The sequence below is a fragment of the Microcebus murinus genome, chromosome X (genome assembly GCF_040939455.1).
Source record: "Microcebus murinus isolate Inina chromosome X, M.murinus_Inina_mat1.0, whole genome shotgun sequence".
NCBI classification, from domain to species: Eukaryota; Metazoa; Chordata; class Mammalia; order Primates; family Cheirogaleidae; genus Microcebus; species Microcebus murinus.
Genome location: NC_134136.1, coordinates 7071932 through 7084910, shown reverse-complemented (window position 1 = coordinate 7084910; position 12979 = coordinate 7071932). Strand labels below are relative to the sequence as shown.

Here is a 12979-nt window from a genome sequence, read left to right as displayed (position 1 = left end):
AAAACTAATTTGTTTTTATGTCCTATTCTCCCTCTCTGCCTTCAGCATAGTCTGCACTTCCTTAAACCCAGACACCTCTTGGGGCCTGCCCTCCAATCATTGCTTACCAGTATGTCAGGTGATCTGGGCTTTCCAGTGGCACCGCTGAGATGGCATCCCTCAAAAGAGCAGCAGTTCCATTTGTAGACTGTGGATCTTCAGATAAATTCTGCCATTTTCAGTTCATTTCCTGAAAGTCACAATCGGCTTGTGAAAAGTTGTTAAACAACATGTTAAATATGAAATGTCAACCCTCACTCTAAACTTTCCCTGTTCAGAGCATCAAATGAAGACTGCATTGGGTTTTATAGTGGCTTTCTGATTTTGGCAGACCATTGAAGAAGGGAGTTTGAAAGTTGTTGTATACTGTTAACAATTGTCTGCGCATGCCCTGCCTGAAATACAGTTTGAAAGTTGTTGTAGGCCGGGCGCCATGGCTCATGCCTGTAATCCCAGCACTCGGGGAGGCCGAGGCGGGCGGATTGCTCAAGGTCAGGAGTTCGAAACCACCCTGAGCAAGAGCAAGACCCTGTCTCTACTATAAATAGAAAGAAATTAATTGGCCAACTAATATATAGAGAGGAAAAAATTAGGCCGGGCACGGTGGCTCACGCCTGTAATCCTAGCACTCTGGGAGGCCGAGGCGGGCGGATTGCTCAAGGTCAGGAGTTCGAAACCACCCTGAGCAAGAGCCAGACCCCGTCTCTACTATAAATAGAAAGAAATTAATTGGCCAACTAATATATATAGAAAAAATAAGCCGGGCATGGTGGTGCATGCCTGTAGTCCCAGCTACTCGGGAGGCTGAGGCAGGAGGATTGCTTGAGCCCAGGAGTTTGAGGTTGCTGTGAGCTAGGCTGACGCCATGGCACTCACTCTAGCCCAGGCAACAAAGCGAGACTCTGTCTCAAAGAAAAAAAAAAAAAAAAAAAAAAAATTAGCCGGGCATGGTGGCACATGCCTGTAGTCCCAGCTACTCCGGAGGCTGAGGCAGGAGGATTGCTTGAGCCCAGGAGTTTGAGGTTGCTGTGAGCTAGGCTTGACCGCACTCACTCTAGCCTGGGCAACAGAGTGAGACCCTGTCTCAAAAAAAAAAAAAAGAAAAGAAAGTTGTTGTATATTGTTAACAATTGTCTGCCCATGTCCTGCCTGCAATACCATGATTGTTTATGAGAAGTATCTTTAATAAAGCTGGATAGTTTGGCTTGGGGGGAAAAAAAAATCAGGCAAGAGATTTAAATAGACATTTCACCAAAAAAGATATAAGAAGGGCTAATAACATGAAAAGATTCCCATTTCACTAGTCATAAAGGAAATGCAATGAAACCAAAATGGGATACAATTTTACTTCCACTAGAATGGTTTTAATAAAAGACAGACAGTAACAAATACAAATACATGGAAAATCACAAACCCTCATACACTGGTGATAGGAATATAATGTAGTACAGTCACTTTGGAAATAGTTTCGAAGTTTCTTAAAAAGTTAAATATACATTACCATATTATCCAACAATCTCTACATAAGAGAAATGAAAGCACGTCTGTATAAAGATCTGTACATCAATGTTCACAGAAGCACAATTCAAAATTGCTAAACACAGACAAAACCCAAGTCTCATCAAGTGTTTAATGAAGAAAATGTGATATAGTGATACAACTGAATATTATTCACACAAATAAAATAAAAATACTCACATATATATTAATAATAATATGGAAGAACCTCAAAATAATTAACCCATGTAAAAGAACCTATACACAAAAGACTATAGTGTGTAATTTCGATTGTACAGAAGGTCTAGAAAAGGCAAAGCCACAGAGATAAAAGTAGGTCAGTGATTGCCTGGGGTTGAGGATGAGAACAGAGATTAACTATAAACTGCTATGAAAAAATAGTTTAATTGTATACTTAAAATAAGTAAATTATACACATGTAAAATTTATCTGAATAAGGTTTTCAAATATTGTAATGGTCTAAACAACATCAGAAAAAAAATGATGAACATTTTCATATGGGATAAAGCACAAGCCAACCTACCTACCTCCTTACTTTACCTAAAAACCCAACCACTCACCTATTTACTGTGAAACATACACACACCCCAACTATACAGACAAAAAGATTAAAAGGATGGAGAAAGATATACCAAGAAACACTATCCAAAGAAATATGCTGAAAATCTTTATTAATATGAAACAAAGTAGACATCAGAACAAAAAAGGTCATCAAAAGATAAAGAAACCTTATGAAATGATAAAGTGATTTCCAGAAGAACACATAATACTACTATATGTGTATGCACCTAACCACAAGTTTTCAAAATGCAAAAGACAATAAATGATACATATGAAAAGACAAGTAGGCAAATGCAAAATCAGTTTGAAAGTTTTCAAAATGCATGACAATAAATGATAGATATGAAAAGACAAGTAGGCAAATGTAAAATCAGTTTGAAAGTTCAACACTGCTCTCTTAGAATAAAAACAATCAGAAAATCAGAAAAGATATGGAAAGCCTGCATGAAACCGTCAAACCACTTAATTATAGAAGAACAGAATGATTAGTCTTCTCAATTATACATGTAACATTTGCAAAGGCAGATCATGTCCTGGTCTACTAAATAAACCTTAATGAATTAAAAAGAAAAAATAAATGGTACATTCTGAGACCACAACAAAATTAAAATACAAATCGACAACAGAAAGATGTCTGGAAAAATCCTCCCAAATAATTGGATACTAAACAAAAAACTTTCAAATAACACATAGGTCAAAAAGAAAGTCTCGAGGGAAATTAAAACATGGATTGAACTAAAAGGCAAAATACAGTATATGAAAACCTATGGGGGCTGGGCGTGGTGGCTCACGCCTGTAATCCTAGCACTCTGGGAGGCCGAGGGGGGGGGGGATTGCTCGAGGTCAAGAGTTCCAAACCAGCCTGAGCAAGAGTGAGACCCCATCTCTACTAAAAATAGAAATAAATTAATTGGCCAACTAAAAATACATAGAAAAAGTTGGCCGGGCATGGTGGCACATGCTGAGGCAGTAGGATCTCTTGAGCTCAGGAGTTTTGAGGTTGCTGTGAGCTAGGCTGAGGACAGGGCGCTCTAGTCTGGCATTCTAGTCAGGGCAACAGAGTGAGATTCTGTCTCAAAAAAACAACAACAACAACAACAAAAAAACCTGACCAGTATACTTTAAATCTTTCAAGGTCATGAAAAACAGAAAGACTAAGAAACCATGAGGACTAAGTCCAACATGATATTTTGGATTGTATCCTGAAAACAAAAAGGAAAAAAGCTGGCAAAATCCAAATAAAGTTTATAGTTTACTTAATAACATTGTGCCAATGTTAATTTCTTAGCTAGGATGCAGGCATTGTGATAAATATAGGATGATAACATTAGGGAAATTTGGGAACTCTCTAAACTATCCTGAAATTATTTCTGTAAATTTAAAACAATTCCAAACTAAACAGTATTTTTTAAAATTAGAGTTATAAATCTAACAATATCAAGAATCACAGTTAATATCAATGGGCTTCACACAGTAATACAATGAAAGATATTGTGCCAGGCTAGATCTAAAAACATCATCTGTTTTTGGTAGGTAGAAAGCTAGAAAGAACATTATTTCCACTCTCCCAGAAAAAGGGGAGAGGATGGGAAACAAGAAGTTCACACCTTTTCTTGAATTCCATAGATACACCAGGTTTTGTGGGAGCCAAATGGCCAAAACCTGAATTGAGGTGCCTGAAGGGAGTAAAGAGACACAACCACTGGCTTAACTGTGAAAGTAGATGCAATCAGACATCAGTAAGAGACCAAATAAAGTGGTTTGTCAATTTGTCAAGAACAAGTGTTAACTGGTGGGAAGGATGAAGCCTATGGAGGGGCACAGAAACTGAGGGGTCTATTCATTATTCAGAGACTTTCTCCACTAACCCATTCAAGAGATCACACACAAGAGAGGTGAGAGTCCTGAGAAAATAATTGGAAGGTAAATACCTGGGGAAGGGGAACAAAAGCAGGTTGTGCAGGGTCAAAGAAATGGCTCAGATCCTATACCCATCTACAGAACAAAACCCTTATTCACTGGGAGAAAGGGCAACAAACACTTTGGGCCTCAGGACAGTAGTAAAAACTCTGGGACCCTAGAGTAATGGAAGGGGGGGGGAACTAGCCCTGAAGGGCAAAAAAATACACATCTGGTCCAAAAATACACATCTGGTCCAAAAGGGGCAGGAGTACTGGGTAAGACACAATCATGATACCCAAGGACATGGTACCTAAGATTAAACCTAAATAAATAAAACAATAGATAAGGTGCAAACCCCCTGCCAACCACGAGGCTAAAAATATCATACAGCAATAGCAAGTAATAAAGGAATACTACTGAGAAAGGGACAGAAGAAGGACAATGTGGAAAGAGACATTCTCTGAGACACAGCAAAAATAGAAGACTTAACCTGAGGGTGACACAGTCATTTAGGAAAACCAGAGGTTACCAGCCCTGCCAGACACCCTGCTCACAAAGTAGAGGTGTCACTGTAAGAAAAGTGAGCCACTTGCCCTGCCCTCAGTTTCAGAGCATCAGTGCAGAGGTTTTGCCCCAGGGCAGAGGCAGGTGGTAATAGCACTCTGAAGGTAGCACAAAGTGACTTAATTTAGAACACAATAGGCGAAAATAAAAGCCAAAGGATGCTTCTAGTAACAATAGAGATTTTGTTGGTAAGCAATTAAGAGGAGACAGGTAACTTCCTGAGAGCAACAAGCTAAAGGAATACCAGCTAGAAGTTTACCAGAGTCTGAGAGAAAGAGAGCCTACCTGGGGTCTGAACCAACCTCTAAGATTGGACTCAAATGCAATGATCTCTGCAAAAGGGCCCAATTTATTGGGACCACAGTGGAGCAATTTATGTTGGTCAAAACCAACAAAGCAATCAGTCTGAAATTAGTGCAAACTACTGGTTAGGTGTGACAGCAACAGAGGCAGACAGTTTAACAGAGAAATTAGGAAAAGACACTGTGAAACATAGCCCTGCTAAAACTGGTCATTCCACAGTGAGTATGCTTATGCCCAAAGCTGTTCCCTCCAAACAGGAACATCAGAGGATGGATGCACAGTGCAGTTAAAAATACTGAAAAAAATCACTGAAAAATCATCACTGAAAGCCCCAGCAAATCACTAAACAAAGAGGCCCGGTGGCTCACGCCTGTAATCCTAGCACTCTGGGAGGCCAAGGCGGGAGGATTGCTCCAGGTCAGGAGTTCGAAACCAGCCTGAGCAAGAGCAAGATCCCATCTCTACTATAAAAATAGAAATAAATTAATTGGCCAACTAATATATATAGAAAAAATTAGCCTGGCATGGTGGTGCATGCCTGTAGTCCCAGCTACTCGGGAGGCTGAGGCAGGAGGATCGCCCAGGAGTCTGAGGTTGCTGTGAGCTAGGCTGGCGCCATGGCACTCACTCTAGCCTGGACAACAAAGCCAGACTCTGTCTCAAAAAAAAAAAAAACCACAAAAAACTTACCACAAACATCATACCTAAAGGTGAAAAACTAAACACTTTCCCACTAAAATTAGGAACAAGGAAAGGGTATCTCTTCTCACTACTCCTTTTTAGTATTATACTGGATGCCCCAGTTAATGCAACAGGACAAGAAAAGGAAACAAAAAGTATACACATTGGGAAAGAAGAACTGAAATTATCTTTCTTTTTAAAAAGTTAGGTTGACAATTATCTGAAAAGTATCAGTTTGTTTTTAAATGTTATCCAAAGATATACTTCACAAGTATAATTTTATTATACCTTAAGATTTTTAAGGCCGGTGTGGTGGCTCTCACACCTGTAATCCTAGCACTCTGGGAGGCGAGGTGGGTGGATCCTTTGAGCTCAGGAGTTCGGAGACCAGCCTGAGCAAGAGCAATACTCAGACTCCATCTCTACTAAAAAAATATAGACACAAATTAGCTGGACAACTAAAAATATATAGAGAAAAAAATTAGCCGGGCATGGTGGCATATGCTTGTAGTCCCAGTTACTCAGGAGGCTAAGGCAGAAGGATTGCTTGAGCCCAGGAGTTTGAGGTTGCTGTAAACTAGGTTGACGCTAGGGTACTCTAGCCCAGGCAACAGAGTGAGACTATCTAAAAAAAAAAAAAAGATTTTAATAAAAGAACTCTATCTCTTAATTTTACAAAGAGAGTCAATGGGAAAATAGGAATAATATTTATAAACACATTTTGAGGAATGGGTCTGGTCTACAAATTAGTAGCCTCTTAAATCTTTATAAAATATTTTATTTAATGTAACTCCATATAAATAAATCTTTTACATCCTGCAAATAATTATCTGTAATGACAAAATCTAAGTCTAGCTTGTTAAGTTTTCTCTATAACATATTCTCTTAACAATATGCACCCTTGAACACTAAGGTAAGAATAGTCACTTTGTTAGCATGTAGGTGTAAAAAAAAAAAAAAAGAGGCCGGGCGTGGTGGCTCACGCCTATAATCCTAGCACTCTGGGAGGCCGAGGCGGGCGGATTGCTCGAGGTCAGGAGTTCGAAACCAGCCTGAACAAGAGCGAGACCCCGTCTCTACTATAAAAATAGAAAGAAATTAATTGGCCAACTAATATATATATATATAAAAAATTAGCTGGGCATGGTGGCGCATGCCTGTAGTCCCAGCTACTCGGGAGGCTGAGGCAGAAGGATTGCTTGAGCCAGGAGATTGAGGTTGCTGTGAGCTAGGCTGACGCCATGGCACTCACTCTAGCCTAGGCAACAAAGCGAGACTCTGTCTCAAAAAAAAAAAAAAAAAAAAAGAATAGTCAAAGACAGTTCCTGCAAATGAACCAATCACTAATCAATTAAAAAGCTAGTAAAAATTAAATGGTATCAAACACTGCTTTCATAAAAAATAATATATATATATACAAAATGAACACCAACGCAATTTCAAACAGTGCAAAAAAGGGAAAATGTTTTATTCTTTATGTAGATTTCCTCAAGTGTTCTGCCTTCTCCTAAGGGTTGAAAGTTTAGAATTACCAATGCTTTATGTCCACAGGGTTGTTCCACTAACAAAGTGGAAATTTCTATTGGCCTCTGTTAGAGTAATCCAGATTAACAGTCAGACACTTAAGGTTTTTTTTTCTCATTGACTTTTTTATTTAAATTCATCTTCAACATTTACAAAAAATAACCCATGCTAGAAGTTCATATGTCACAAAAGTTTAAGAAATGCATGTTAAAAATAATCACTAACTTTAAAATAATGGTTACCTCTGGAGATGAGGGAAGAGAGATGCAATCAGGGATGGGTATACAGAGAACTGCAACTGAAATGGTATGCCTGATTTTTTATGTTGGGTGGTGAGTACAGAGGTTCACTGTATTATAAGTGTTTATATGTTTATATATGACTTAAGTATTTCATAATACATAAAGTCCCACTGAAAAGATAAAGAAAAGTTAATCTTACATTCCTCATCACCCCCTGACCACCATAAAAAACAGAATCATACTATTCTGTAACTTACTTTTCTCACATAACAATTGCTCATAGCATCCTCTGGGTCAAGAGTCAAAATATTCCATAATATCAATGTACCTAATTTATTCAAATATTCTACTGATGGATACACAGGTTGTTTCCAGTTACTTATCACAAGAACAAAGCTTCACAAATATCCTTGGTAATATGTTCTTATTTACTGGTACTTTTATTTCTGCAGGATGGATTATTAAAAGTCAGACTATTGGGTCCCAGTATGTGGTCAAGTGATAACTGTATTTTTTATTTCCCTAAATATTGCCAGCTTACTTTCCTAAAAGTTTGCAGAAATTCATACTTTCCCCAGGAATACATGAGTGAAATATGGGCACTTCTTAAGTGAAAAAATTTTAACCACATAAGCATTTAACAACAGATTAAATGTCATTCTTCACTGGCCTCCCATATAGTGAGCGCATTATGCTTAACATAAATTTATTTTCACCGAAAGATCTGAATACAGGAAATCTAGCTGTTTTCTTACTGAATAATCAACTTAGCAATCTACATAATGTGGCAAGTCCCCCAAATATTACCCGTACACGCACACACACAATTCTGAGATATTTCAAAAACAAATGTTAAGCATTATATTAACAAATGTTAATTATATTAATAAATGTTAAGCCCAAAAGTCCACATTTGGAGTAGATACAAAGGGTATAAAAAATATTTTTAATCTAGTTCATAATGAATACGTTACAAACGGGTTAGTTTATCAAAACTACAAAAGTTTGGACCTGAATGGCAGAGCAAAGGAATAGTCATTTAGACAAGGGAAAACAAGAGAACGACTCAGATATACCTCCTAGGAGCTAGCTTCCTCAACCTCTTTGTGTAAGGTACCGTAGCGGTAAGGTGATCCGGAGGCTAAGAAATCATTCTCCGATATTCTGAAGAGACGGGAAAGAGAAAAACGAAATACAGGTCAGTTCCTCCCAGCCTTCCCCCCTCCCCCCTCCCCCTCCTCCCACCCCCAGGCAGGCTACGCCATCCCGAACTGTGTAGCCCGGCCAACTGCCACTCCTCTAGCCGACTTGAAGGTTAGCACTCACCACAACACAAAAACTAACGAGTTTCTGGACTTTCGTTAGTAGATTCATCCTTTGGCCGCCTGGCCACCCCAGGGAAGCATGCAACACTTGTACGCAAACGCCGCCATCTTAGGTCTTCCACTAACCTACAGCAGGCCAATGAAACCGCCCGGCCGCCGTGCGCTACCGAAATGGCTCCCCCGGCAACGTGACCCAGCCGCCCTGCAGCCCCTCCCCCAGTTGTCCCCACTGGTGGCACTTCTCTCACAGCCTCAGTTATCTTTTTAAAAATACCCTAGTTCTTTCTCCTTTTCTTTCCCTGCATTTCTTTTTTCCTTTTCCATCCCAAATTTCTGTTAGCTTTGCCTTGATTCCTTCCTACCTTCCCTATTTCCAGATCTCTCGCTCTCAATAACCATCTCACAAACGTAGAGCACTTTATAATACACAAAGCTGTCATTCACTTCTGTTATCTCACAAAAGTATTGCAACATAGGGTAAGCTGAGGACTGATTTTCCCTGTTTTATAGATAAGGAATCTTAAACCCAGAATGGTGGTCCAACTTCCCAAAAGTTCCAACAGTTGGTAAGTGTTAGAGTGAACTAGAACTTAATTCTTCCTCTTCTGTTTTTTTTTTTGTTTATAAATCACCCAGTCTATGGTATTCTATTATAGCAGCCCAAATAGTCTAAGATACTTTAGTACTGGAAATAGTCATTAGCATCTTAAAATCTAATCAGATTAGAGAGCCAATTCCAGAAATCCCAGAAACAGTTCAGAAAACACATGAGTTTAACATTCTGTTCCTCTAGGAATCACTTTCAGTACCAAATTCTGTTTTAGTTAGGGGTCTTCAGAGAAACAGAACCAATGGGGGGATAGGTAGGTAGGTAGATATTATAGATAGAAAAATAGATGGACAGATACAGAAAGAGGTAGAGGTAAAGCTAGAAGAAGATATATATATATATATATATATATATATATATATATTTTTTTTTTTTTTTTTTTTTTTTTTTTTTTTTTTTGAGACAGAGTCTCACTCTGTTGCCCTGGCTAGAGTGAGTGCCGTGGCGTCAGCCTAGCTCACAGCAACCTCCAACTCCTGGGCTCAAGCAATCCTCCTGCCTCAGCCTCCCGAGTAGCTGGGACTACAGGCATGTGCCACCATGCCCGGCTAATTTTTTCTGTATGTATTACTTGGCCAATTAATTTCTTCCTATTTATACTAGAGACGGGGTCTCGCTCTTGCTCAGGCTGGTTTCGAACTCCTGACCTGGAGCAATCCGCCCGCCTCGGCCTCCCAGAGAGCTAGGATTACAGGCGTGAGCCACCACGCCTGGCTTTTTTTTTTTTTTTTTACTTGGAGTCTCACTCTGTTGCCCAGGCTAGAGTGCCGCGCCTGGCTTTTTTTTTTTTTTTTTTTACTTGGAGTCTCACTCTGTTGCCCCGGCACGTGGCATCAACCTAGCTCACAGCAACCTCAAACTCCTGGGCTCAAGCAATCCTACTGCCTCAGACTCCTGAGTAGCTGGGACTACAGGTACGTGTCACCATGCCCGGCTAATTTTTTCTATATATTTTTAGTTGTCCAGCTAATTTCTTTCTATTTTTAGTAGAGATGGGGGTCTCACTCTTCCTCAGGCTGGTTTCAAACTCCTGACTTTGAGTGATTTGCCCACCACGGCCTCCCAGAGTGCTAGGATTACAGGCCTGAGCCACCGTGCCTGGCCTAAGATTTATTATGAAGAATTGGCTCATACAATTATGGAGGCTAAGAAGTCTCACCATCATTTTCTGTCTGTGAGCTGGAGACCCAGAAAAGCCAGTGGTGTAGTTCAGTCCAATTTTTAAGGCCTGAGAAACACGGGAAGGCAATGGTAGAATTTTCTATCTGAACACAGGAGAAGACTGCTGTCCTGATTCAAGGAGTCAGAGACAGCAAATTCATCCTTCCTCTGTCTTTTTGTCCCGTTCAGGCCCTCAACAGATTGGCTGATGCCTACTTACATTGGGGAGGGCAATCTGCTTTTTACTCTGCTGATTCAAATGCTAATCTCATGCAGGGACACACCCAGAATTGATGTTTAGCCAAATATCCGGGGACCCCTTGATCCCATCAAGTTAACACAAGAAATTAATCATCACATCGTGGCAGTTAAGTTCTCCGGCCAGGCTGTAAAAATCTACTGAACTCCTATAAAAGAGTGCTTCTTTTGACAGAGGAACGCTAATGAACACAGAAATAACAGTGCTGATCTGAGTGCTGGGTTCTGGAAGAAGGTCCTGTTATTCATGGGGTGAAACAGAAAGAGGAAAGAAAGAGAATTACCGTCTACCTTCTTGGGCAGAGAGCCAGTTCTTCAGCAAAATATTCAAACAGGTAAGTTTGCTTTTAGTAGCCCATTGCTTTATACAGGTCCTCTTCCCAGACAAGCTAAGGTCATCCAAGGAGATCACATTGTATTCGTTTTGGTATGTATTTTTTTTTTTTAATTATGTGACATCTGTCATATTGGTATGTATTTGTATTGTATTCGTTTCTATTGCTGAATAACAAAATAATACAAACTTAATGGCTTAAATTAACAGCTCCCAGTTCCAGTGGATCAGGAGTCTGGCATGGCTTAGCCGGATCCTCTGCTCAGGTGTCACAAGGCTGAAATAAAGGTGTCAGCCAGGGCTACAGTTCTCATCTGGGTCTCAGGGGCTTCATCCAAGCTCATTCAGGTTGTTGGCAATATTCATTCAATGCCTTTCATACATAGGATTGAGGTCCTCATTTTCTTGAAAGCTGTCAATTAGTGGCTATTTTCATCTCCAAGAGGCTACCCATGTTCCTTTCCACTTATCTCTCTCCATTTCTAAACCAGCAACAGAGAACTTCTCAGGCATCAAATCCCAGTCTCTGGGCACTCTTTTCTGGGAGAAGAGGGAGGAAAGCAAGAGACAGAAAAGCAGAGATGTAGTTATTATTTCCATGGAAGTATCATTTGTGAAACGAGCTTTTATAATATAGAGACTATCCAAAGCTTGACTTCAGAGGTTGTAGGAAATCTCCTTGCACTATAAATAACTTCACTTAATGGTTCCCAAATGCTTATGCTGAAAGACCTTTTTTATTATCTTTAGTTTGGGCTTTGAGAGGAAAACTTGAATTCCTCAAGAACAATTGTCATCCCCTGGAGAGGCTTTCATTTTATACAAAGGAAAGGAATGTTCATTACTCTCAGTCAAAGTTCAAGTCAAGCTTTCAGTTCTTTTTCTCTTCTTCTGAATTTTCAAGTGGATATTGGAACCTATTTCTTTTCACTGAGTTTTACATATGACCACAAGCAAAATCAGGAATTTAACTCATAAACTAACTGCCAACTCCTTTATATTTCTTGTCTTTTCATTTACACTGCTAGGCACTCTGAAGTTATAAAAATATAAAATACCATTCCTGCTCTGAAGGAGTTTATAGCCCAGTAGAAGAGCTAGAACACAAGGAAGTAAAAATGCAATTGAGGCTGTAAATATCAAACATCTGCCTACTTCTTGGGTAAGGTCTAAGCTCTCTACCCTGGAAGTCAAGCTATGCCTATGTGCCTATGGCTGCTCCAGCCTCATTTCTCACTACCCTTCCTCAATTTCACCCCAAACCAATTTACACTGTAATCTACCATACCTTTTCTGTGTATCTTTATCTTTGCCTAGGCTGCCTTAGCCTCCCTGCCCCACCCCCACTCCATTCTTCTTCACCCTTCTAAATTTTATCCATCCTTCAGGACCCTAGTCTTGAAACCTCTCCTGACCACATAAAGTGTTCCCTTCTCTGAAATATAGAACTCATTTCACCCTTGGAATACAACTGCTTTGTGTGGAAGCTGGTTTTTATTCACTTTAGCCTTTTCTCCTCACCTAGATCAGAAGGGGCTTAAGAGACTAAGTTTTGGCCGGGCGCGGTGGCTCACGCCTGTAATCCTAGCTCTTGGGAGGCCGAGGCGGGCAGATTGCTCAAGGTCAGGAGTTCAAAACCAGCCTGAGCAAGAGCGAGACCCCGTCTCTACTATAAATAGAAATTAATTGGCCAACTGATATATATATATATAAAAAATTAGCCGGGCATGGTGGCGCATGCCTGTAGTCCCAGCTACTCAGGAGGCTGAGGCAGAAGGATCGCTCGAGCCCAGGAGTTTGAGGTTGCTGTGAGCTAGGCTGACGCCAAGGCACTCACTCTAGCCTGGACAACAAAGCGAGACTCTGTCTCAAAAAAAAAAAAAAAAAAAAAAAAGAGACTAAGTTTTGGCCAGGCGCAGTGGCTCACGCCTATAATCCTAGCACTCTGGGAGGCCGA

The 12979-nt window shown here is 40.0% G+C and overlaps 2 long non-coding RNA genes across 3 annotated transcripts in view; one reads left to right on the top strand and one right to left on the bottom strand.

Annotated features, from left to right (window-relative positions):
* LOC105864087 (uncharacterized) overlaps nt 1-8818 on the bottom strand; it is a 33226-nt gene extending 24408 nt beyond the window's left edge. Inside the window, exons 1-4 of one of the 2 annotated variants that reach the window (XR_012916042.1) lie at nt 8661-8818; nt 8411-8498; nt 5857-5990; nt 108-229 (exon numbers count right to left, since the gene is read on the bottom strand). This is a non-coding gene — a long non-coding RNA (uncharacterized LOC105864087). The remainder of the gene's footprint in view (nt 1-107; nt 230-5856; nt 5991-8410; nt 8499-8660) is intronic. The other variant, XR_012916041.1, reaches the window with a different exon arrangement.
* Nucleotides 8819-10811: 1993 nt separating this feature from the next.
* Nucleotides 10812-12979, top strand: part of LOC105864086 (uncharacterized) — a 42987-nt gene continuing 40819 nt past the window's right edge. Inside the window, exon 1 of the long non-coding RNA XR_012915997.1 lies at nt 10812-11023. This is a non-coding gene — a long non-coding RNA (uncharacterized LOC105864086). The remainder of the gene's footprint in view (nt 11024-12979) is intronic.